The sequence below is a fragment of the Pleurodeles waltl genome, chromosome 6 (assembly GCF_031143425.1).
Source record: "Pleurodeles waltl isolate 20211129_DDA chromosome 6, aPleWal1.hap1.20221129, whole genome shotgun sequence".
Classification (NCBI taxonomy): Eukaryota; Metazoa; Chordata; class Amphibia; order Caudata; family Salamandridae; genus Pleurodeles; species Pleurodeles waltl.
The window spans coordinates 445,205,007-445,231,086 of record NC_090445.1 but is presented as its reverse complement, the minus strand read 5'-3'; the positions used below and the strand labels follow the sequence as shown (position 1 = coordinate 445,231,086).

Sequence of the window (26,080 nt, the reverse complement as noted above, 5' to 3'; positions counted from 1 at the left end):
GAAAATTATTCTGGTGTTTAAAACTTAACAGTTTATGAAATTGACCTATAAACTAGTGGAGTGAGATTACATGATAATTTAAGTGTTGGTTTATGTTTGTTTTTCTTTTTTTGTGCAAGATTTTTCATCTACTTTAGGTAAACCTACAAATGGACTTGTCATCCATTCTTCCTAAAAAATACAACAAGAAGTATAAACAGTGAATGTCACCCACTGGCTTTTGTGTTTATGGTTTGCCATTGCTTGTAGTTAGTGCCAGTACATTAGTGGTTCCCAACCTTTTGACTCCTGAGGACCCCCAATGAAAAATTACTGGAAGCCGGGAACCTCCAGCAATTTGTCTGATTTAATTTTCAAACATTTAAACAGTAATTCGCAAAAAATATAACAAGTACACACCAAACGAATACTCAAATTACTAAAGAGAAACTTCTTTTATATTGAAAAAATATGCAAAAATCGAAACATTTTATTGGGAAGGCTGGCGCTGCATCTCGGCAACTACCTTTTCAATGTTTGGTTTTATTTAGGAAAGGTGAATCCTCAGGTCAGATTCTACATTTCTGGAGTGATTTCTGTTTTTATTTTTTAGATATGCAAGATCTGAAAGCTTTTTCACATAAGTGAAGGGGAAAGGAAGTAATCCATGAGGGCCACTCATCTTTCCCTAGCCTCTCTGTCACATGTACTTAATTTGTTTTATAGCACCTCTCATACCACTGTAGGGTGTCAGAGCACTTTACAGGGGACTACAAGGTGTAGGATTCACATGTCATCCACACTGGTAGGCATTTTCTAAGTGCTTGGTCCGGAGAGGTACAAATTTAGGATTCAGAACACAGCACAGTGATTAGCGATGACGTTAGCACAGTGCCTTATTTATAAATAAAAATGTGCCGGTGCCCAAAGCCCTCCTCTTAAACACGCGGTTCCTGCAATTAAATGTGGGTACACGGAATACTGAGACAGCATAATCCTGAAGCCATCTCGTGACTCTTCAATCCATATAAAGCCACTCCCTGCCACTTCAGCTCACTCTAGCAGATTTCTACTTTCTCCCTTTGTGATGCTTTTTCATTTTTCCCTTCCCCCGTCTTTCCCATATGTGTCTTTTGCGCACAGCAAATGCTTGAGGCAGAAGAATAAGCCCCTGCCCTTAAAAATAAGTGCCGGTGCTCAGCACCGGAAACAACAAGCGCAAATTAAACACTGCGTTAGCAATAAGAATGTATTTCTACACAAGCAAACCTTTTTTTAGCAGCATAAGGAAAATGAGAGACTATTACAAAAAAATAAACTTTCTAATTTGTGTCATGAGGTTTGCCTGCAGCTATTTGTGCTCTCACTGTGCTAGATTAAGATTATGAACTGCATAGTAACAAAAGAATCTCTGACAAAAGCAGTAACCCACTGTGCCATGCACATAAAATACTGTTTACACATTCTTTGCAGCAGGCATATTAACCATCTGTGCTACCTTTGAGTCAAAACTGCCACTGCACAAAACTCCCATCTCTCTCCAGCAGATACTTAATCACTTGAGTTAGCTTGACGCTTTTATTTTTGCAGTACAAGGAGCTTTGCAGTGCGTTTAAAACTACTCAACAAAGGAAGTAATAAATATGAAAACGCGCACACGGAGGCCCCAGCTAGAGAAGTGCCTTCCTCCCAGTCCAGGCCTGCGGACCCCCTGGGAATGTGTCACGGACCCCTGGGGGTCCGCGGACCACAGGTTGGGAATCACTGCTGTACATTAAGGCAGTGGCATTGAACCCTGTACATGGTTACTTTGTCCTATTTCTCTTTCTATTAGGTTTTAGTTTTCAGGCAGTCCTTTAGTGAGTTTGCCAGTGTCACATTATGGTTTACTTACTTGGAGTGGTGGAGCCTAAGGCAGGGCCAAAGCAGCTGGAAGGCTGCTGGGGATGATGTTGGGAGTGAGGTGGTTGGTGGTGAAGTACAGAGCACAGAACTGTGTGGAAATTGACCAACCCTTTAACCTTTATGCCCTGTTGCTCAGAGCAACCTGCGGCAGCAGTGGGAACGGTTTCCCGGTTTACCTCAAGTTTATTTTAATTTACACTACTGTGAGGACTAATGCAATTTGCTATAGCATGTGCAGTAATGGGGGCCTCAATTCCCAGAACACAAAGTTGACAAAAGCTTTATTTTGTGACAGTACTGTATTGGAGATGTGTGTGTGTGTATATATATCACCTACTGGCAGTAGCCAGTAGGTAGGACCTAGTTTCCATGGGAAAAGCGTCTTTTGTTTTGCCAATAACTTTGGTGCCGTTTGACAAATCTTCACACAATTTCAAAATTAGAACAGTCACTTCAGCTACTGTCTTAAAAGTTTTGTGGTGATTCGTCAAGCGGGGATCGAGAAAAAGGAGTAGGAGGGGGGGGTCCCAAAACACACTTTCCCTAAGCAATTTCCCATAGGGATTTGAGAATTGACTCCAGACTGAATCGCTGAACGGAATTACACCGCAGTTAACAGAAAGGTTTCAAATTTTTGATATTTGGAGTAAAGCCGTCCAGTAGTTTGAGATTTGGCCAGGAACCAGGAAGTGTCAAGTCAGTCCCGAAACGGCTGCCAACAGAGTCCCAAAGTAAAAGATAAAAAAAGAAAAGGGGGCAAGGTAGTAGAAATACCTTGACCCTTTATCCTTAGTGTTGGTGCCCTTCCCCGGTAACTCCAAAGTAAAACCTCTTTCTTTTTATTTAAAAAAAATAAGCAGCCCTGGAGGAATGAAGGTATTTGTAAAAATGAAGGAGGGGGACAAATGTGTCCCTCCTCCTAGGGCTCTTTTTAGGTCCAGGGGCCACCACCCCCCGTGGCTGTATTAAAAAAAAAAAAAAAAAAAAGTGGGAGGAGGGAAGCACAAACCCCTCTCCATTGGCCACTTTGAGCCCCAGGGACCACCACCACCCACCCACCCTGGTGCTTTATTTAGTAAAGGGGGGCGGTGGAGAGTCCCCTCCTAGGGCTTAAATATGCCCCATGGATCACCACCTCCCCAGGGGCTAAGAAGGAATGATGTGGGGGGAGAGGGTTCACACTCGCCCCAGAGGACTACCACCTATGCGGGCAGTAAACATAATTTAAAGTGGGGGGGATTTGCCTTTCCCTTCCTCTTCCCCTCCCCCCCACCCCCAAGCCTTTAATGGCCCTGGGGGGGCCACAACCCCCAGGCCCAGCTCCTGCTATCTCCAGAGGTGCCCAACCCTGTAGGACCTGTGACTGCTCCACCACGCTTTTTAAAAAACTTTTGCAGTGGATTCGCCAATCCGCTGTGATTTCGCAGCAAACATTTTTTTTTTCTTCCCAAAAATGCTTTTTTGCAGTGGCGAAACCCCCCAAAAAAAGTTCCCTAGGGGGAGCAAGAACTGTCCACCACTGAACACTACTTCAAACATTCAGACACTCCAGTGATCAGTCTTAATAAAGGAATATCTAGAAATGTATTTAATAAATAATCCCATACAAATGCAAAAACAACCTAGTAAAGGGACCAAACCGTCCCAGCACTAAAAACCAATAAAACTAATACAAAACAAATAAAATGGGAGACAACACACGACATCATTCCTACTATATGATCTTTTGCTGTTCCAAATATGGTATCCACTGGCTAATTGATTAATACATCCGGTCTCTGATCTATATTAGCCAGTTCCAATGGGTCCAGCAATCCAACTTGGGTCGACACGTTTCGGTGGTCTTTCATAGTCCTACCACCACCTTCTTCAGGACAATTTCATATGTTCCCAGCGTATTCCTTTTTGTATCTATACAGAACTAAGGAATAAACAAACATAAATTCCCAAATTACCTATCCTCTCAATAGTCAAACAATCCATTAAAAAAAAAAAAATATATATTTAATCCCCAAATCAAATCCTACCAATGTTGCCTAAACGGTATAAAAACCTGTTATAACATACCGTAAAAAACAAACCCTTATTCCTTTATTAAAAATTAACATGGAAACAACCAATGTAGACCAATCAATATACCAATGCTTACTTGGAAAAGATTTCCAGCACACCAATCATTATCAAAAAATCTCCACTCACCTGCATCCAATATGTCCTACACACATGAAATCACTAATCCTCACCAAATTCCTATCCTCATCCAGAGAATCTTTTGCTACTCTATGGTCCAAGGGACGAATCACTTCTAAATGGACAAAGCAAATTAATGGGTAAATATAATGTAAATGAGACCCATTTATTCTATGGATCATTTTTTTTTAAAATTTTTTTTCTTCCTCTCCTTATCACCCGTGATTAGCAATCCACATATAAAACCCATTTTTCTTAACCTGGTGTGGTAAAATGGAACAAACAAATCAGTAATAATAATAATCTAGTGATTTTAGAAAGGGCTATGTTTTATAATCAGTTTTCCAATATTATCCTCGGAGTTTACCATTAATTCTAACAAATCCTCAAATTCATTTAAATATTTGTCATCCAATTAGCTCACTCTTTGACCTATGGGTGAAAAACAGGAATAAACACATCTTCCTAATGTTGCCAAATAAATAGACTTTCACAAATCCTTAATTAACACACTTTCAAAACTACTCTATTCCTACCTTCCTATTGGGCTGCTAGCTCAGGGGTGTGGAATTTATTAAAATATCTACTTGTCCAGGGGACAGGTTGCTTCTCAAATCTACTTGTCCTGTAAAAAGATCTACTTGTCCCTTTGGTGCCATGTAGTGTGGCGACAAATTATGGCAGCAATTAATAGCCTCTCTGATTATACCAGGGCTACTACCATAGTAGGGCTTGAATACTTGGAGTTTCAATCCCTACTGTAGCAATTTCCTTATTTTGCCACCTTTCTGCAGATCTGCATACTGGGGCTGGAGGAAGCAGTAAGCAATAGTTCCAGGGCTGGAATGCCTTTGAGTCTGCAAACCTACTAACCTGCATGTTTTAAAGATTTTTACCAGCTTCTCTCTGATATTTTCCCATAATAAGAAAGGTTGGACATTTACTCCTGACAATGGCAGAATTAGAACTTCTTCCAGGGTTGGGAAGAAAGTGGCTGGAGGGAAAATGAACTTGCAGATGCTCAATAGATTTTCACATGAGCAAATCTACACATTGTATTTACCCACGCTAAAATACAGTTCACAAATATTTTATAGGGGTACGACATATACCATGGGTGCACTTTTGTGACTTTCTTTAAGAATTTGGGGCCACAAGTAGGTAGGTTCAGATTTGTGACTTGCAAATTGCGAGTCGCAAATCCGAATGTAGGATGGTGTCCTTGACACCATCTGTGATTCGCAAGGGCTTCGCAAATGCCCACATCATGAATAATCATGAGGTGGGTCGCAATTTGCGATCCCCTCACGAATGGTGGCCTGCTGGAGACCGCAGACCACCATGTCTGTGACTGCTTTTCAATAAAGCAGTTTTTTTTTGTTTTTTTTTTGTAATGCAGCCCGTTTTCCTTAAAGGAAAACGAGATGCATAACAAAAACGAAAAATGAAACGTTTTCGTTTCATTTTTTCAGAGCAGGACCACTGCCTGCTCTGAATTTTTTTTTACAGTGACATTCACAATGGGGAAGGGGTCCCATGGAGATCCCTTCACTTTTGCGAAAGTGTTAGCACCCATTTGAAATGGGTGCAAACTGCGATTGGTTTGCGCCCGCGTTCGCGGTCACAAAACAATCCTACATTGCACTGCGAGTTGCAATTAGGAAGGGAACACCCCTTACTAATTGCGAGTCGCAAACCTGTTTTGTGATTCGGTAACCAGGTTACTGAATCGCAAAACTTGGTTTTGCATCGCAATGTGCTTTTTGCATGTCGCAAACAGCGAAAGTCGCTGTTTGCGACATGCAAAAAGCTACCTACATGTGGGTCTTGGTCCCTAATTAGGTCTGGTGTTAACAAAGACATTTTGTTTTTATTAAACTTCTATTTCTCTCTCTTTCGGCTGGCTTTACTGTGAGTGATCGCATTCTGCTCTTCCACAAGGAGCATATTGCCACACAAAGTAGTTTTGTTCAGTGTCAGGCACTACAGTGGCAATCAGTGACGTAACGAAACTGGAGGGTGCCCCTTTGCAAAGAACATGGAGGAGCCCCCTCTCCAGACTCACTCAGGGCAGGTGCTGTGCTGACGGGGCCCCCTGGAGGGTGGCTGCGGGGCCTTTGTTATGCCGCTGGTGGCAACGTGTGCTTTAAGAGTTCAAAAACTTTTTGGGTTTTTTTTGCCAATGTTTGTTACAATGTTGAGGGCCTGGTAGCTCCCACAACAATAAAGTGTTACAAAAGCCATGTCAAAATAAGACACGCATTGATGAAACTAAAAGACTTATAAAAATATGTCAGATCAGTTGGCTTTGTCAGTGTTTGTTTATTTTCATGCTTCCCATAATCATGTTGAAAATGGTTACACTGATTTTCCATTAGAAATGTTTTTGGGAAATACTAGCATGCATCAACACATTTTACTAAATGACACTTCATTTGCATATAATCAGAGCATTCTGGGAGCATTATACTTAGCCTCTTAGCCTAAACTTTTCAAAAATGTGTGTACACGTTTTTTTTTTGTACTGGCACCAACGTCAGTAGTGAAGTGTGACCTTAAAACATTTATTTACAGCACGCACCCTAATAATGAAGTCTTTCAAATAATGAACCATAAATACAAGTTCGAACAGCATTATCTTTTGGAAACACATTACCTCAACTGCAGAGAGTTCAACTCTCTGTAAACAGGCAGCCAAAGGGTTTGTGCTGCAGGGGGTTGGGCCTACTTGTCCCAAGGACAAAGTAAACATAAAAACTTGTTGCCCTTGACCTCAAACAAGATGTCCCGGGCGTCGGGCGATAGGAATTCCACAACCCTGTAGCTGCTCCTGCCATCCATTGTCCAAGTCATGCCCCCTCACTACAGACCTGCGTGGCCGTTGTTCTGCCGCTGCCCTTCCCGCTTGCTCTGAACAGTTAGCTTGCAACCCCATCCACCTCCTCCCTACCCTCTGTCAGTCCATGCACCAGCCCATTCTCTCCTGCCCTGCATGGTCAAATGTGCTGCCACTACCCTCCATTTAGCTTGATGTTCCTGCCCTACATTGACCAATTCTATGCCCCGCCATTGCTCTCCTGCTTAGCCCCTTTGCTTACCTTGTTGCCTTTACCCTTCTTCCCCTGCCCTCAGTCTGTGTGCTTGCCCCTGTGCCCTCCTTTTTGCCCACCATGTTCCATGGACCTGCCACTGCCCCTCCAATCTACTGAGTGTTCTGTTGAGCTGCCACTGCCCCTCCCACCAGCCTAGCATGTTCAGATGACTGCATCTGTCCCTGCCACCTCCACCCTGCCTGTCTGAGTTCAGTGTTCCTATTTCCTCCTTCCTGTCCATTTTGCTGCCACTCCAATCTGCCCTCTACGCTCTGTTATGCTGCAACTGCTCTTCCTGCCTACCCCGTATGGTCTGTTGTGAAGGCCCTTCCCCTGTCTTTCTCCAGCCCCTAACCACCCCTTCTGACCTCCATGGTCCTTTGTGCATGGCCCTGCCCCTTAACTTTTGCCCACCATGGCGGTTGTGTTGCCTCAAACCCTCCTGCTTGCCATGCATGGCCTTCTGTGCTACCTCAGCCCCTCCCACCTGCCCTGTGTAGTCAGCTTGTTGCCCCTGCCCCCCACCCCACCTTTCCCTCCATTGTTTGTGTGTAAGGCATTATGGTCCTAATGTTGCCCTCTGTGGTGTATTGTGCTTGGTGTCCATCTCGCTTGCCCTCCATTTTCCATGTGCAGGGCCCTATCCACTCCTCCTACATTGTCTGGTCTTTTGTCATGCCCCTGCTCCCTCCCAGCCTTCATGGTCTGTTATGCTGCAACTGTCCCTCCCATCTGTCTGGTATTGTGAGCTTGCTGCCTTTACCTCTCTACCCTCTGCTCTCTGTCCATGTGCATAGCCCTGTCCCCTCCCTATTGCTTTCCATGGTCCGTTGTGCTGCGCTGCCGCCTGCTTGCCCTGTGGTGTATTATGCTGCTGCAACCCCTGACACCTGCCCTGATGGGTCAGTTTGATGCCTGTCCATCTCCCTCCTGCCCTCTGTTCTTTGAGTCCATGTCTCAATTCCTCCTGCCCTCAGTGATTCAGTGTACCATACTTGCCAACATTTTGAACTTGGTAAGAGGGAGATTTTTTTGGGGGAAAAAAAACCTGAGGAATTAATTTTCCCCATAGTTTTTACATTGAAAAAGAGACAGCCGTTCTGGGCTTTAATAAAAAATAAAAAATCTCCTGCCTGAATCTGGTCTTTTGGTATGCATGGTTGTACTGCAACTGCCTCTTCTTTCTGCCCCCAATGGTCAGTTTTTTTATTTTGCCACATCCTCTCCTGCTTGTCCTGCATGTTTGGCTTGTTGCCTGTGCCCCCCTTTGCCCTGCCCTCCATGGTTTGTTGTGCTGCCCCCTCACCCCCCCCTCGCCTGCCCAGCATGATCAGCTTGTTGCTTGTGCATCCTCCTCCCTGTATCCCTGAGATCTGCCTCCCCACAGTCTTCTAATGAACAACTACATGCTAACATTATGTATTTATTAGAAAACTGTGGCATGCATGATGTCCTCTTGATGTAATCAAAATTGTAATACCTAAAGCATTTCCTTCAGCAGTTATAAAAATGAAGGTCTTATGCCCATAGAAATTATGGTTGGTGCTCTAAAAAAAAAGAAATGAGGACATACCTTCCAGGTTCTCAAATAGCAACAGAGCACTTTTAAATTTGCCATCTTGTGTTTTTTTAATTTTCTTTTTTTTAAATCCAGTTGATCACTTGATTTATATGTTGCAGTTAGGGGAGAGAATGTGGTATTACGGCCAGAGCTGCAGACTTTGCAAATGGTGAACCGGGTTAGAGTTTTGGTGTCTGATCAACATCCTGTGATTCTGGGCAAATCACTTGGGGCCTGATCTCGATTTCAGCAGACGGGGATACTCCGTCACAGCGGTGACTGATATCCTGTCTGCCGAAATATATATCCAATTGTTGCCTATTATATTTAGATTTCGGTGGTTGGGGTATCCGTCACCATTGTAACAGAGTAACCCCTCTGCTGAAATCTAAACCAGGGTCTTAATCTCCTCATACCTAAAGCCCAAAAGAAATGTGTCCTTGTGTAATGTAACCAATGCCTATGTAAAGCACTCCAGTACCCGCGGTTCTAGCTATATAAAACCACAAGAAATTAAGTGTTTTGCACACTTCTGTCCTAGGCATAGATTCAGAACGTTAGCACTCTAGTTGCTCGTTAGAACACTGTAGTAAACACCTGATCACCAGAGTTAACTGGCAGTCTGCTGATGGTGTTGAAAATGCATGCTTCAGTCCACATGTCAGAATGTTTTAATGAAATAGAGGAAGATATTTCAAAAATCACTTAAAACGGTCCTAATTTTCTTATTGTTAATAATAGCATTTGTAAGGCACAGCACTATCACCCCTAGAGGTATCTGGGTGCTGTGCTTCAGTCGAAAAGCCACATATTGAGTCTCCTTCTGAAGTCTGCTAGGGAGGGAGCTGTTCGGAGGGAAGGAAGGACAGCAGGAGGGAGAGAGAAACTGCGTGTCATGTAGAAGCTCAGTCCATGGTTGATGTAGGATGGCCCTAGGTTGTGGAGAACCCTGTATGCAAGTGTGAGCCTTTTGAATTGGCATCTCGTCTGGATGGGAAGCCAGTGGAGGTTCCTGAGGTGTGAGGTGATGCTTGGGGAGATTGAGGATGAATCTGGCTGTGGTATTCTGTAGAGTCTGGAGTCTTTTGTACCTGGGAGGACACTCTGGAGAAGAGCGTTGCCATAGTCTAGGCGGCTGGTGATTGGGGCGTACGTGACTGTTTTTCTGGTGTCCGTAGGGTTTCATTTGAAGATCTGGCAGAAGATACAGAGGACGTGGAAGCAGGAAGAGGCGACTGAGTTTACTTGTTAATTCATGGATTGTTTGCAGTTGAAGGTGCCATGGTTTTGTGCATGGTCTTATGGTGAGAGCTGGTCTGAATTCTGCTGGTCACCAGCTGTGGTCCCATACGGAGGTGTTCTTCCCGAAGAGCAGGACTTCTGTTTTGTCACGGTTTGTTTTGAGGCAGCAGTTTTTCATCCATGTTGCTACGTTGGCCATGGCACTGTGGAAGTTTGCTTTGGCGTTGTGGAGGTCTTAGGTGAGTGAAGAATAGGTGAGTGAAGAATAGGTGAGTGAAGAATAGGTGAGTGAAGAATAGGTGAGTGAAGAATAGGTGAGTGAAGAATAGGTGAGTGAAGAATAGGTGAGTGAAGAATAGGTGAGTGAAGAATAGGTGAGTGAAGAATAGGTGAGTGAAGTTGATGTAGGAGACAATAGAGTCTGTAGGATCTGACAATGTCTGCGTGAGAGGGTGACGGTCATGTAGATATTGAACAGGGTTGGACTGAGGGTGGATCCTTTGGGTATGCCACAGGTTATGTTCTTTTGTGTAGAAGTGAAGGGAGGAAGGTGGATGCTGTTTGTGCAGCCTGAGGGGGAAAGGTGACCCACTTAAGGGTGTTTTGTTGAATGCCTATGTTGTGGAGTCTGAGAGTGGTTGGAGACTATATTGAATGCTGTAGAGCGGTCCGGAAGGATCAGAGCTGCCGACTTTCCTCAGTCAATGGGGGTCCTGATGTCATCTGTAGCAGCAATCAGTTCAGTCTTGGTGCTGTGGTTTGCCAGGAATCCTGATTGGGAGGTGTTCAAGGTGGTTTTGTTTGAGGTAGTCTTGTGGTGTTGATGGTTTTCTTTAGCATTTCGGCAGGGAAGAGGAGCAGGGAGAGCGGTCTAGTTTCTGAGGTCGCTGGGGTTGGCAGAGGGTTTCTTTAGGAGGGGTCTGATTTCTGTATGCTTCCATTCATCCGGGTTGCCATGGAGATGGAGGTGTTTAGGATCAAGTTAGTACTGTACTAATAGTGTTGGCTCCTATGTTGAAAAGCCATTGGGGGCAGGGGTTGGTGGGTGCCCAGGAGTGGATTGATGACATGATAGCTGGGTTGGTCTGTGTGGTAATTGGGAACCAGAGGGTTATTGTGTGGCTGGTGTTGGCTGCTTGAAAGATGTTTAGCTGGAGGTGAAGGGTTGGGTGGGCTACATTGTTGTATATGGTTGTGATCTTGCTATGGAAGTAGACTAAGAGGGTGTCGCAGAATTCACTGATGGGTACGTGGTGGTCTCTGTGGCTTTTAGGTTAGAGAATTTCTTGATGATTCTGAAGTCTGTGGCAGTCACGTTTGGTGCTTTTGAGCTCCAGAGTGTACCATCTTGCAGGCTTGGAGGTGTTGGTTTTAACTGGTTTCAGCGGGGTAAGTCTTTGGTGATCCAGGTGGTGAAGTTTTGGACAGCCTGGTTGAGGTCTGACGTGGGCTCGGGTTATGCAGTGCCTAGGGTCCGTGCCAATAGTGTCTTGGTTACCTTGCCCCAGCTTTGTTTGGAGGTGCTGAGGTGCTTGCATTTGTTGTGCTGGGAATTGGAGATGGTAAAGTGGACGATGATGTGGTTGGTCCAGGTGAGTTCAGTCACAGGGGTAAAATTGATTTCTGTTGCTAGAAGTAAAGATGTTGTCCAATGTGTGTCCGGATTTGTGTGTGGGTTTGACCAGTTGGGTGAGGCAGATGTTGCTGAGGCTCTCTGAGAGAAGTGGAGTTTGCTGCGTGGGGGGTCGTTAAGGTGGAAATTGAGATGACCTAGTGGTTGGAGTCTATTGGGGGGAGGGTCACGGAAGGCTGGGCATAGTCCCAGGGGTATGTATTTGAGGGTGCCTCTCATAATGGTGCTGGCATCAATCTAGAGTAAGACGTTGAGGTGCTCCATGTGGGGCATTGGGTCATCTCTGTGGGTGCATTGAATGGTTTCCTTGAAGTTGATGGCGATGCCCCGGCCAGGTTTGTTGGTGTGTACTGTGTATTATCTTGTAGCCGTAGGGGGTGGCCATGACTGTTGGGGTTTGAAGAGGGTGTTAGGTATGTTTCAGTGATGGTGACATCCGGATCATGGGTGGTGATGGTGTACCAGATGTCCGTGGCATGTTTGCATAAGGAGCTGCGGGCGTTTAGCAGGATGACTGGAGTCTGTAGTCTTCTTTGTGGGTGCAGTGCGGTTGTTAGTGTGTGCAGGAGGGTGGTGTTGCAGGAAAAACAGCAGTGTAGGTGGGTGAAGGGTCCTTTGGTGGAGCGTGGTGAGGCTGTGAAGCAGCTGTTAGGTTGTCTCAGAATGCTGAACGAATTTGCACCAAATAAAAAATAAATTAAAAAAAAAACATGCTTTCTGGACCAAGAGCTACATTCGTTCCAATTTCGGTGTAGTTCCGTTTAGCAGGTCGAGCTGCAGCCATGTCTAAAATCTCTATGGGAATTACCATGGAAAACAAACTTTTTTTTGACAATCCTACCCCCCTCTTTTTTCTTTTTTTTTCTTTTACTTGCCCCTTGCATGATGGATCACCCTGAAAGTTTCCATGCACAACAAAACACTTTTTTGCTGAAAAAGTTTGTGAAGATTTGTTAAACTGTGCCAAAGAAATAGCCCAGTCAAACGCTTTTCCTATGGAAACTAGGTCCTAACTATAATTACCTACTGGGAACCCGCCAGTAAGTGTCTTATTATTATTATTTTTTTTTTATATATAATCTCATATTCGCATGAATAGGCACAGAAATGCATTAGATAGATGGAGAGCTTGGTGGAAGAATTTTGAGTTCTGTTTCCTTTGCAGGAAGCAGATTTGTGTAAAGTGTGAAAAGTTGAGTGTATTCTTTGTCAGTTGTGTAGCTGCCTATCTGGTTGAAATGGAATGAAGTCGAGTGAGTACTAATTGGACATGTGGTTGTGTGACTAAATTTTCATACTTTGGTAGAGACTGTTCCGAATCAGCCGATGTCCATAGTTTTCTGTAGGTAGTTTACTATCAGCATTTGCTGATTGATACTGATTCAATTGTTCTGTCCCATCTAGTTTGCAACCTCCGTCATGCAGTTGTTACTGCCTTGGCAGTGTCAGTAGTATCCGTCGAGATTGACACCGCTTTTTGCTTATTATCTGCATGAGCGATTGTTGGGAAATACAAATGAGCACATCCAATGTGGCCGGGGGGGCAACATAAACATTAGAAAGGGTGGGGCTCAAAGATGACCCCTGCGGGATGCCACAAGGTAGGGAGAAGGGTTGCGATGTAAACTCTCCCATAAATACTTTTCTTAAGAAGAAAGGAACAATACCATTTAAGTGCCGATCCTTCTATGGCGGCTAGGCAGTCAGTTAGAACGGTGTGACTGACAGTGTCAGACTGTGGATAAAATCAACAGGATAACTGCATCCGTTCCTCCATTATTGACTATTGATCTGATTTCTTTGGTGGCAACTATATTGGGCAGACTCCGTAGTGGTTCTCATTTACCCCTGCCCCCCTCCGCCCCTGTCCAAATTTGGTTGTGTCAAATGTCTCTTATTTAAGCAGGCATAGACTAGGACAGTAACTTTTAGTTTCATAAGGATAAAGAGAAAGTTTCTTTTATCAGTGGAAAGATGTCTTTTTCCAAATCCTAGGAAATCGACCTTTCAGAAGAATACAGTTTAGAAGGTTAGTAAGAGGACCTGCTCCCTACCGTATCTATTTCATGCAAAAGTTTGGGGGGGGAGGCGGAACGGCAAGCGTTGCAAAGCGCTGCAGACTTAGTAATTCCTATACATTTTTGTAATCCCTTCTTCTTTCAACAGGGAAAACTCATTAAGCTTTATGCAGCTTGGAAAGCAGTGCAGGTGATCCCAATCCAGAAGAAAACTAATCAGCCTCCTGACGATTTACACAACTGTCAACCAATTTACTTACTACCGTTACTAGGTAAATTACTAGAAGGCTTGATAAATGGAATACTTGGAAATAAATCAGCTTTTGGACCCCTCAGTTGGGCTTTTGCCCTCTTAACAGTACTGAGGCCTCCCTTGTGTCCGTGACGGACCACATCAGACATTCCCTGTATTCTAACAGTTCCACCATGTTAGTTTTACCGGATTTGCCTGCAGCCTTTGATATGGTATCGCACTCCCGACTTTTGTTAAGACGAAGGGAGTGTGGCATCTAGGGGCTTGCACTTCAGTGGTTAGAGGGCTTCCTTTTCAATAGAATGCAAACGGTCTCTGTAGGCTCTTAAGTCACGCACCCTGCTTTTGGATAAATGCGTGCCTATGGGCTCCTGTCTCAGCCCTACACTATTTAATATTTATGTAGCTTCCTTGGCAAAGTTAGTCAGTGTGGTTTGGAAATCTCTTCTTATGCTGGCTATACTCAATTACTGCTATCCTTTAATGGAGAGCTCTCCAAAGTAAAGTAATTCTTTGGCTCGGCCCTTAAGACTATTGCAGAATGGATGACCTTGAACTAGGTCAAACTCAATGTAAGTAAAACAGCGATTATGCTGTTTGGTAAGGCAGCTAATAACTAGAGCCCCATTTTGTGGCCTCCGGAACTTGGCACACCTCCCAACCCTATAGCTACTGTTACAAATTTGGAAGTTTATCTGGACCACTCTTTCTATCGACGCTCAGGTTCAGAAAACCACAGCCATATGTTTTAATCTACTTCATCTGAGACTGGTTTCCTCCCCTCCCCCCTCGTTTCTTCTCTCTACCTCGAAGACCCTAGTCCAGGCTTTGATTTTTAGTTGCGTAGACTATGGTAACACAATGTTTGCCTCCATAATTGAGCCCTTGATTACCAGGCTACAGGTAGTAGAGAACACAGTGGCTCCCCTTATATATAATGCTCCTGCTAGATCATCCACTTTGGCTCTACTGCAAGCCCTTTATTGACTTCAGGTGAGGAAAAGGATAACTTTCAAAATTTGTTGCATCACACACGGCTCTTAATGGCAAGGGACCTCCCTATTTATCTTTGAGACTTGTTCCCTATTGTCGTAGCAGAACTTTGCCTTCCTGCGACCACTATCTCCTTACAGTTCCCAGATTTAAGTCGAGAATGGGAGGTAGATTTCCTATCTTTTCTTTATGTTGGAATGCCCTTACTATTTATATCAGTCAGTGTTCTGAGCTTGAGGAAACTAATAAACGTTTCTGTTCTAAGAATATTGCTGCCTTCTGTCACCTAGTTACTGAGCTAACATGCTGGGATACTCCTCCTGGGCTGAGTCACTGCATTATAGAAGTATCTTTTAACATAACCTAACATTAAGCTGTTTTTTATTGGTTCCTAGAATTTCAGTTTTATTGTTGAGTAGATTAGTGTTGACTAGTGTCAAATTCGTAATGAAATTCCGCTACCTTAGTGTGGAAAAATGTGTCAAGTTGGTCATTAAAGATTGACTGTGAGGTATGGGGTTGGTCTTGATAGGGATTTGAAAGGGTCTTGACTGTATTCGAGTTCCTTGGCTGAACTTGTTGCAGAATTAATTTTAGCAATGTAATAGTGTTTTGCAAGAATAATCTGCGAAATACATTGCTTGTATTTATCTCGTCCATCAGAATTATAATTTTTCCTCTCCTTATTTTCCTCCCTACAGCATCTTTTGTTTATCTTAAATTTGAAAAGAGGTAAGGTGCGGATGGTTTTGGAAGGGATGATTGTGTACTTGGTCAATCCAGTTAGAATCGCTTACTGTGTCAAGGTCACGATCACTTACCAAAGAGGGTTGTGAGGCATCTAAAATAGTGCTAAGTTTATTTTTCGTAATTTTGTTCCAGGAACGATATTTAATGGCTTTTGTAGCTGTATGTGCTCAAATGTATAAGGGAAGGAGTTTTACACTAAACCTGCTGACCGTTATCTGATGAGGTGAGTGGGAGTAACACATTTAGCTGCAAGTCTTGGTTTCTTGAAAAAAATGCCATCCAAAATATGCCCTGCTAAAAGCGTGGCAGTATTTTATCAATTATAGTCAGAGGAGCTGAGAATGTAGATAAGTTGTTGTCTTTTTATTTTTTTTTATTAGTGGAATTCTCAAGATTCAGATTAAAATCACCTAAAATAGTGAAGTTTGAGAACGACATACAGGATTCAAGAAGGTCATTGACCGATTTTTAGGAAGGGTACTTGAGGCCGGTTGGTCTATATAAAAGTGTTAGAAACAAAATTGTTTATTTAAAAATGAGTGCTTCTCAATTCCATTCAGTTACTGACTAGCATGATGTGATCTCCAGATGCCCGCAAAAGACTGTCACAAGCCTGCCTGCCATCTCGTTTGGAGACTCAGTCATGTCGCTAGATAGTGCTATATCGTTTTCATTCTTTGCAGGAATCAATGCTCTTTGAGATGGATAAATCATTTGGAGCCTGGAACAGGGTGAGGTAGAACCATTAACACAATTTCAATACAACCCAATTAAATTATGCTCATTGGCATATGTGGCCACAGAAGGAAAACTCCAGTCAAAAAGTTGGGGTTTATTACAAACTCAAGCCCGAAGTCATGTAGACAGTTCGCAAGACCAAATTATAAAGATACATAATCACCAAGGGTTGCCCAAGGTGACAAAAGTTCAAATGAATTAATATCAATCAAACTAAACATATGTATCATCAAAAGAAATATCTGTAATACATAAATTAGGCGTTTCTCAGAATTAGCAATCGGTCAATTCAGTTTAGCTGGGTACAGGGAAATCCCTACTAAGACCGAATTAAGGACTAGTATGTGTGGGGCGAAACCCATGCAGGCAAAAGACCAAGCGCAATAAGGACCAAAAAATTTGGAAAAAGAATCTCTGGAGAAATGCTATCTAAAGTGGGCAAAAGATGGGTAAAAAGGGAAAGCATGAGCATATCAGAAGGTCGGTTAAGAGTCTTCTGAAACTGGTTAGGATAAAAATCTAAGTCCCAAAGGGCATCTTGTAGGGAGGGGGAAGCCGGGAGGACAATACCTCTTCAAGGCGCTCGGCATACAGGATTTCCGATCAGCAAAAGTTCAAGAATGCAGAAGAACTGACATTTGCAAAGCATCAGGGGAATCTGAAGAATTGACCAGTCCAACTGATCAGCGTAATATGGACTGGCTTTCAAAGCAAATCAAATTTGAAGGGACATCATCCAATAGTAATCTATCACATGACTCCAGGTTGAAACAATTGGTTAAATTTCCAGGTCTGGTCATGGGAACCTCATCCATCCATGTAGTTCCACACAGGATTGAAACATTTGTATAATTCAACAATCCATTGGCTCGGGATGTTCTAATTCCAAGCAAACTGTTAAATCTTCTCTCTGCTTAAACAATATGCCCTATTACCAAAGCTAGTCTTCTCAACTGAAATCTGAAAAAGATCACATTAAGAAAATGAATCCACATGTCCTGCATATTACAAACCTAACAGGCCTTCCTTGTTCGAACACAGTAAATTAAAGCAATACTTTTAAGTAACACATGTAAATAACCTGTTTTAATAAACACTCTCTTAGTATGCAAACTTATTAACTCGATGTTAATGATTCAGTAATATGCATGTTACATTAATTTTACATGGATAAGTACTCTGTTAATGCATTTCATTAGAGATGATGGGGGAGTACATTTTTTACATTTTTGCATGCATTGTTAATTCATTTATCATTAGAAATTCAATATTTTCAATATATTCGGTCTATGGCTTACATGATAACATTGTATCATTAACTTGATTTAGTTGACATACCAGCTATGTCGAACACTACAGTGTAAATGAATGCACAGTAATAAAACACGTCAGTGCAATTTCTACATTTAAAACCATTGGTGCTTTTGATTTTAACCCAAGGCATAAACTGTCACATACTGATGACTTTGAGAATGCAAAATCAGGACCAGAGGCTTTATCCACCCAAGTCTTGGTGAGAAAAACAATCTCCGGCAAATAGAAATCGAGATATTCAGGGTTCGTATTTATGCTTGATTACTGACAGAGTGTTTAGCAGGATGCTGTTAGTGCTGGAAATGTCAGCAGAAGTGGTGGTAGCATGGTCCATAAACTTGGAGTTGGGTATGAGATTTATGGAGCAAATTAGGACTTCGTACTAAGTGGCAGTTTTCACATTGGCGTTCCGGCTCATTACAGAAATCAAACATGCTGCACAAGACGTCCCTACCTACATTAAGTTGTAAAAGGTGCTCTATGGATGGAAATTTTACCAGGGGTTGTGGCATAGGGTGCAGACGGGCTTACCTTTGGTGCACCCACTGCACGAGTCCGCAAACGTCATGAATTTTATTGGTAGTTGGGGGCATTGAGCATTGTGAACGCTGCACCGCTAACCTACCAATGACAAACACCACTGCCAATAGCTTCCCATGTACAGGTTGCTGTCAAATCCTTTTTCAGGTCTGTCATGTTTGCAGTGTATTTTTATTTTTATTTTCTTTTATTGTCCCAAATATAAGTACAACATGTTGCACCTGTAACAGTTTGCAAACTCCCCTTTCTTTTGCAAGAAGAATGTCTAACGCAGGGTGATTTTGTAAAACCATTAATCTGATAGCAACCATTTCCATGTCCATTAACAATATGGCACCTGTAGTGTATGTAGATAACTTCTCTATCACTGAACACTTTCTAATCTTGCTATCATTCAAGATGACACTTACTGATGGAATTATGGCACCAAAAATACCTTCCACAATCTTTGAAGCACTAGCTCCTCTTTTAACTCTGCAATTGGGTTTCTCATTCCAGTCTATCATTAAAATAGTCCACATGATTTACCTTTGGAAAAACTACTCCCAGATAACATGTACCATACCAGCCTTTTGGCAGTTTGTAATATGCATTTTTTCCAGATATGAAATAGACACCTCGTATGGCGGGATCTTGTCCATTCAGCCTGGAAGTCAAAAAAACACTTTTATACAAAAATACATTTCTGCACTCACTGGGTCCTACAAAAGGGCGTCAGTCTTTGATCTAGGTCTGTATACACATAATTTCCCTACAGGTTGCCAATCTAAGGTCAGGAATCTTTGACATCCAGTCAGTGAATGTGTTGCGTCTTTTTCCCAAGTCTGTAAAACTAAACTTTTTATTTATTTATTTATTTATTTTGGATTTCATTGTTCTTCTCTCCTCAACTTGTCCAATGAACTCTTTATCTGCTGGGCTAAGTATGCAGGTCAAATTATTCTTATGGGCATAAACTGTTCCAGATGGCAATGTAGGTACAAAAATCTCTGTCAATGGCTTTAACTTTGCCAATGCAATTCAAATGTTTAATAATGGGAACAATTGAAAACACTAGGTCATAATTGGAATAGGTGTATTGATAATACTCCTGCTGATACAACAATGTCAGTAGCAGACTACAGGAAATGTCATAGGTTAGGGCTAAAATGTGATGTGATTTCCTCACTGACATCTATAAATTGATAAAAAAGCTTATTATGCGCATTGGAAGACAAGCCGCCTCTAGAACCATCAAGGTGTAAGAATTTCTCATCTGTATACATGGGATCGTGTTTTGCAATGGGATTTGCTAAATATGGGGCATTTGTGGATATAACTTTCTCTGGATCACTTTCCAGGGGCAAACTCAATCCAATGAATATAAATATAACTATAATTTACTGTCCCTACTATTAAACCTATGCATAGGTATTTACATTTGCTACATCTATTGCGATTAAACCAAATTCAGACCAAAAATCCAAATTCAAAAACAAGTAAAAAACAAACCAATGCAAAGCAGCTGTAATGTATTACGCTCTTCAGTCCTTTGTATTTGTGAACAAATCAATAATCAATTTTTTTTTAATTTTTTTTTATGCAGTGTATTCACAAAGTTCCTTGATCTTCTATAAAGTTCATCAAGCAATTTTCTCTACTTGCAGATGTTCAAGAACTTTTACTAAAAGGTCAAAGTTCTCTAAAGACAACTCCTAATCACTTCCAAAGTGTAGTCTCTTTTCATCAAGAGGCATTGAGAGAGCCCCATCACAATTTCAATTACAAGAATGTTAACTGGATTTAAATTGTTGTCACAAGAAGTGCTCCTGCTCCCAGTCATTGGCAGCAAAATACGTCAGTTCAGAGGCGGAGTATTTTAGACTTTGCACTTTCTCTTTGGTTTTCTGTTTACTCCGCCTTCTGCATCACTGTCACTGACTTTGACTCTTCGGTCTCCTTTGCAATTGTCGAAGGCACTTGTACAGCTGGTACTGAATGCGTCTTAGGCCAGTAGTCTCCGGGCACAACTCCTTTCCAGCACAACTGATCCTTCAGTATCCGAGCCTGCATGAGTCAACTGACTCTTGTTGACTCTTCTGTACAATCTACTGTTGTCAATTCGCTCAGAACCCTATCAGAGAGGGTCTGTGCTGCAACCGCCACTTGTCCATTCCCTACAGCTTGGCTAACCTGATCCTTCTCACTCACTGTAACTGACCCTTCTGGAACAGATGCTGAATCATCAAGGGGACCTGGAACTTTGTGAGTATTGCTCGCATGTACCCAGCTCAGGAGACAAGCACTTTACTGCTGCAGTTGTCACTAGAACCACCTAGTGAGGGCCTTTCCAATACAGTTCCAAGTAAAGCTTCCTCACATGCTTTTTAATCGTGACCAGTCACTGGGACATGTCATGACAAAGCTCCTGCTGTGGCTGCTGTAGGTTCTTCAACCTGATGAGACGCAGAACGAACCACGTCAGCCGGTGCTTAACAATAATCCAGTACTAAGTTGTGTAATGTTCAAAAGCGCATTTGCTGGTACTGCTGGCATTCTTATGCCTCTCCCCATAATAATTTAATGAGCGGGATGACAACGTCTTTCTCATTCTCATCAAGACAAGAGGCACTGCGTCTGGCCACTTCAGAGTTGTGGATGCACTTTCTTTCGCCAGTCAGCATGTCTGTCTGAGGCTGACAAAAATGTTGACAGAGAGGATGAGGTTGAGCATGTCTAACAGGATTGGGGAAAAGAGTAGCTGGGTTCAAAATATTAGTGTTTTATGTTAACATTAGAAGATGTAAGTATAATCTGCTCATAGTAGGTCAAACGTGCACTTGTTAAGTACTGTGTCTTTGTGCGGGTCAACAAAATTTCCACTAAATGGGAATTAAAAACATTCAGGGGATGGCCCATAACAATGCCTGTGCACTGTTCGATGCTGCTGCTAACAGCAGCAACTGCCTTCAAACAACCAGGCAGCGCTGATGCTAAAGGATCAAGTGTAGCAGAAAAATAACCCACAGGCCTGATGGCATTTCCATGGAGATGTCAAAACTAAGACAGCACATCCATTCCTCTCAACAAAGCAAAAACATTTGTTTATAATAAGGAACCCCCAGAGCTTTGGTTTGGCATAGGCTTTTTCTTAGCTCAGTGAAAGCACGCACGCAGTTGTCATTCAATGGCACTGGATCAGACGTATCTTTGTGTGTCAGCCTCTGTAGAGGCTTGGCTAAAAGGGAAAAGTTTGGTTTCCACTGGCAACAGTAGCCAACCATTCCCAGAAACATTCTTTTTGTGTAAGAGAGGGATTCATTGGCATGATTGTGCAGTTCTTGGGACACCTTCCTTGCACCTTTCTTAATGTTACCTACATATAGAATTCCATTCTTGCAATACTGTAATTTTGCACGGAAAACATTGTCCATTTTCTCCTAAATGATTCAAGAGAGTAATTGTATCTCTCCTGTCTGCTTCTCAGTGTTTGATTCAAGAAGAGAAACTGGCTTTCCTTCAGCAATGGTATAAAAAAGAATGTTTGGCACAGGTCAATTGCAGTAAACCATCCTGCTTTATAGGGAATCTGAAATAAAATCACTGGAGGATTCAGTGCCACCGGACAACATGGAACGACAATCTGGTTCACTTGTCTCAGGTCTTGGACTATGCAGTACTTTCCACTGGGCTTCCGCAGTCCTAGAATTGGAGAAATACATGGGCTTCCTAAAATCTTTCAGGACACCTTGTTCAATTAGACTTTTTATTAGGGGCGTAATTCCTGCAATTCTCTTGTCGTATTATATGGTGGTGTCTTTGGGTACACTGCATTTGGCATCACTGTTATTTTAATAAGCTCAACTCCTTTGAGTCCTATATCTTTTCCTATAATCCCTAACCTCAGGTGTCACTGTGTCTTGTAATTTTTCGGGCAAATCATTACATGTCCGCATTGGGTACAGTGTGACACTCTGGTACTCTTTCACAGTTTTACAGGGCACATTTTCAATTGTTTGGATTTCTATTCCACAGGTTGTGCAACTAATCATTCAATCAATCATGGTACTTATAGAACACAATTTATCACCTAGAGGAAATCAGTCAAAGAGCCAGGTCGTGAGGTCCTTCCTGAACTGGATCAGCGAGGGAGATTGCCTGAGGTTGATAGGAAGCACATTCCAGGTCTGCGAGGCATGAGTAGGATCTTCCTCCAGCTGAGTTCTTGCAGATTCTTGGGATGGTGGCATGTGCCTGCTGAACGGATTTGTCTGGAGGGCGTGTAGGAGAGGCGGTGGTTGAGGTAGGAAGGTCCGATGTCATGTAGGGCTTTGTTAGCATGCGTGGAGCTTCAAGGGGATTCTTTTGTTGACCTGGAGCAAGCTGAGGGGTCTTTTGGGCGGTGATGTTGTTGAGTTGGGGGGCTGGTGGGTGGGGGGGGGGGCAGCAGGGGGGGAGGAATGTCCAAGATTAGCCTAGCTGTGGTGTTCTGGAGTCTCGTTTTTAGTTTCTTGGTGGTGCTGGCAAAGAGTGCGTTGCTGTAGTCAAGCTTGCTGCTGATGAGTGCCTGGGTGACTGTTCTTCTTTCCTTGGTGATCCATTTGAAGAGCTTTCGGTCCAGGCTGCACATGTGGAAGCACAAGGATGGGACCGCATTGACTTGGTGGTCCATTGAGAGCAAGGAATTGAGGATGATGCCAAGGTTGTTTGTGTGTGGTCGGTGGGTGTGGGTGGGGCAGAGCTACCAGGAGTCCTCCCAGGAGGAGGGGGTGGAGCACTGGATGAGGACCTGGCTTTTGTTGTAGTTGAGCTTGAGACAGCTGTCTTTCATCCAGGCGGTGACTGCCTTCATTCTGTTGTGGAAGTTGTTCTTGGCGACCGATGGCTCGTTGGTGAGAGAGAGGATCAGTTTGGTGTTTGCGCAGGAGACTGGAAGCATGGTTTCTGACTATGTTGGTGAGCTGAGCCATGTAGATATTGAAGAGGGTGGGGCTCTGAGAGGATCCCTGGGGGAACTCTGCAGCTGGTCTGTCTTTCGAGGTGAATGGTGGGAGTCGGCCTCTGGGTTTGGCTGGTGAGGAAGGAGCAGATCCACTCAAGGGCTTTGCTGCAGATGCTGGCGTCATTTACTCTGGTGCAGAGGGTGGTGTGGGAGACCGTGTCAAAAGTGGCAGAGAGGTCCAGGAGGATGAGGGCTGCTGTTTCACCTCAGTTCAGGAGGGTGCGGATGTCATCCATTCCCGTAAGGAGTGCAGTCTGGGTACCATCGTTGCTCCTGAATCCAGATTGGGCGGGGTCCAGGATGTGATTAGTCTCAGAAGTCAGTGAGATGGGTGTTGATGCCCTTCTCGATAACCTTGGCTGGGCAAGGGAGTAGGGATGGGTCTGTAGTTTTTCAGATCTGTTGGGTCGGCAAAGGGCTTCTTCAGTAGATGGTTGATCTTGGCGTGTTTCCAGCCTTCCGGGAAGGTGGTGGATTCGATGGATCGCTTTGATGGTGTGGCATAGTTCGGGGGCGATGGTGGTGCCAGCTCGGTTGAAGATGTGGTGGGGGCAAGGGTCTGATGGCTCTGGGCCAGGGTGGGTCTTGGGTTGCAAGTCCATCATAGATGTCTTTGATCTTGCAGTGAAAAAAGTGGCAAGGTTGTCGCAGTGGTCTTGGGAGGTGGGGGATCTCTGGTGTGTGTGTGCTGGGTTTAGTGAATTCTTTGATAACGGTGAAAAGTTCCTTGCTGTTCTGTGCGTTGGCCTTGATGCATTATTCAATGGCCAATTTTCTTTCTGTTCTGCTGAGGTGGTGATGGGATTTATGGTCTGCTGTGTTCTTGCTACTTCTCCACTTTCTCTTGAGTGGTCTGCAGGTGCACTTTCTTGGAAGTCAGAGGAAAACCAGCTGTTTTTTTTCTTGTGGTGTTTGAGGGTTTCCTAACGGAAGGGGGGGCGGGGGGGCAGAGTGCTGGCGCAGTTGGAGATCCATTGGTGGAGTTTGCAGGCTGAAGTGTTGGCATTCGTGGTGTCTAGGGTGTTGTGAAGGGCCGCAGCGAGTTGGTCTTCGGAGACTTTGCTCCAGTTTCTGCAGGGGTGGTGGTGGGTGTGTCGGGTGGTCTTGGTGCAGGAGAAATGGACGCAGTAGTGGTTAAACGAGTGGAGTTAGGAAGTGTGTGAGATGGAGATGTTGTCGTCAGCAGAGAAGACTGGGTCGAGGGTATGTCCTGCTGAATGGGTTGGAGTTGACAAGTTGTTTGAGTCCCAGGGTGGTGAGGTTCTCTAGTAGGGATGAGGTATTGTGGTCACTGAGGTTGACCAAGTGGAAATTGAGGTTGCCGAGGAGGATTTAGTCTGCTGAAGTGAGGGCGTGGAGGGCGATTAAGTCAGCTGTGGATTCGCTGAATGGGGGGTGGAAATCCAGGTGATCTGTAGATGAGGGTGCAGCAGAGGGTGGTGTTCAGATTGGTCAGGATCTGAAATTGAGGTGTTCCATGCCAGTAAAGTGGTTGTCTGAGGTGGAGGGTGTTTTTTTTTTTTTTTTTTTTTTTTTTTTTTGTGAACGATGGCAACGCCTCCTCCTGGTCTTTGTGGATGATATTGTAGCCGTCTGAGATAGTGGTGGTGATGTCTGGGTCTGAGGTGGGGGATAATTCAGGTTTCAATGAGAAAGGCGACATGTGGAGAGATTGAGTCGAGCAGGTCCCATATCTCCACAGCGTGTTTGACGAGGGAGTGGATGTTAAGTAGTGTACAGCTGAGATGTCCAGGTGGGCACATGGTGGTTGGGTCTGTTATGCGGAGGCCAGTGCAGGTGAAGGTGCAGTTGCAGCAGGTGAACAAGCCTTCTGTGTCATTGGGTGAAGCATGATGGCAGGTGGTAGATCCACTAGTGTTGAGGGCACTGGTGTTATACCGTTGGATAGTGCGTTAACCAGGGTCTGTGGCACTGGGCATGGTCCAGGCGCAGTCTGGCTTGCCTTTTGTGCACCAGTGGTGGGCTGCGCAGGGGCTGCCATTAAGAGGGGGCTGGTCAGCTTGGAGGTGGGGAACGGCGTTTGGTGGTGGGGCAGGCCACAGGGACAGGGCAGCGGCTGGAGGAGACGAGAGTGAAAGGGGAGAGAGCAATGAAAGGCAAAGGGTCAAAAGCAAAGGCATTGAAGTAAAGGAAATGAGGCACAGAATAGTAAAAGCCAGTGAAATGGAGACAGACACTCACCGGACCACCACCAGGGATGAGCCACAAGCAGGAGCCTGTGGGTGGAGAAGGGCTTTGAACAGGTGATTCTACTGTGCAAGGGGCAGCAGGTGGAGCTGTGCGATGGGGAGCAACAAACCCTGACCAATAGAGCAGTTTAACTTGCACAGTAGCTCACGGCCAAGTAGGCTTACATGACTTGAATGGTAAACCAATTGGTGCTCATCTTCAAATGGACCTATTTTTACAGGGACGTTCTTTTGCATGGTTGATTAACTGATTATTTGCAACACTCTCAACCTGAAGTATGTTTCTTGAAGGGGGCAAATTTGTCATTTCTGCTTTTCTTACTGTGGAACGTGTAGCTCCAGTGTCAACCAACAATGACACGTCATGTCCCATAAAGTTGGCATTTACATAGGTACCATGTTGATCTACTTCAAAGGATGCAGCTGATGTGCAATCCTCATCTGACCTATCAATTTGAAGAAATTCTAAAAGTTCCTCTTCACTCAGGTCTATCTGGGAAATTGTGATGCTATCGGATTAGCATTTGCAATCGGATTCATATTCTGCTGGGGCACAACCATTTGCTGGTGAGCCATCTATGCTTGTTGTACTTGTATCTGCTGTCCTGGGGGCACAGTCACAATTTATACTCTGGGCTTTTGAACTCTATGAAATTGAACTAGGTTATTGCCTTTTGCATT

General features: G+C 43.8%; 1 protein-coding gene across 4 annotated transcripts in view; it reads left to right on the top strand.

Annotated features, from left to right (window-relative positions):
- LEMD1 (LEM domain containing 1) overlaps nucleotides 1–26,080 on the top strand; it is a 353,053-nt gene that overhangs the window by 97,886 nt on the left and 229,087 nt on the right. The gene's annotated exons all lie outside the window — the stretch shown is intronic.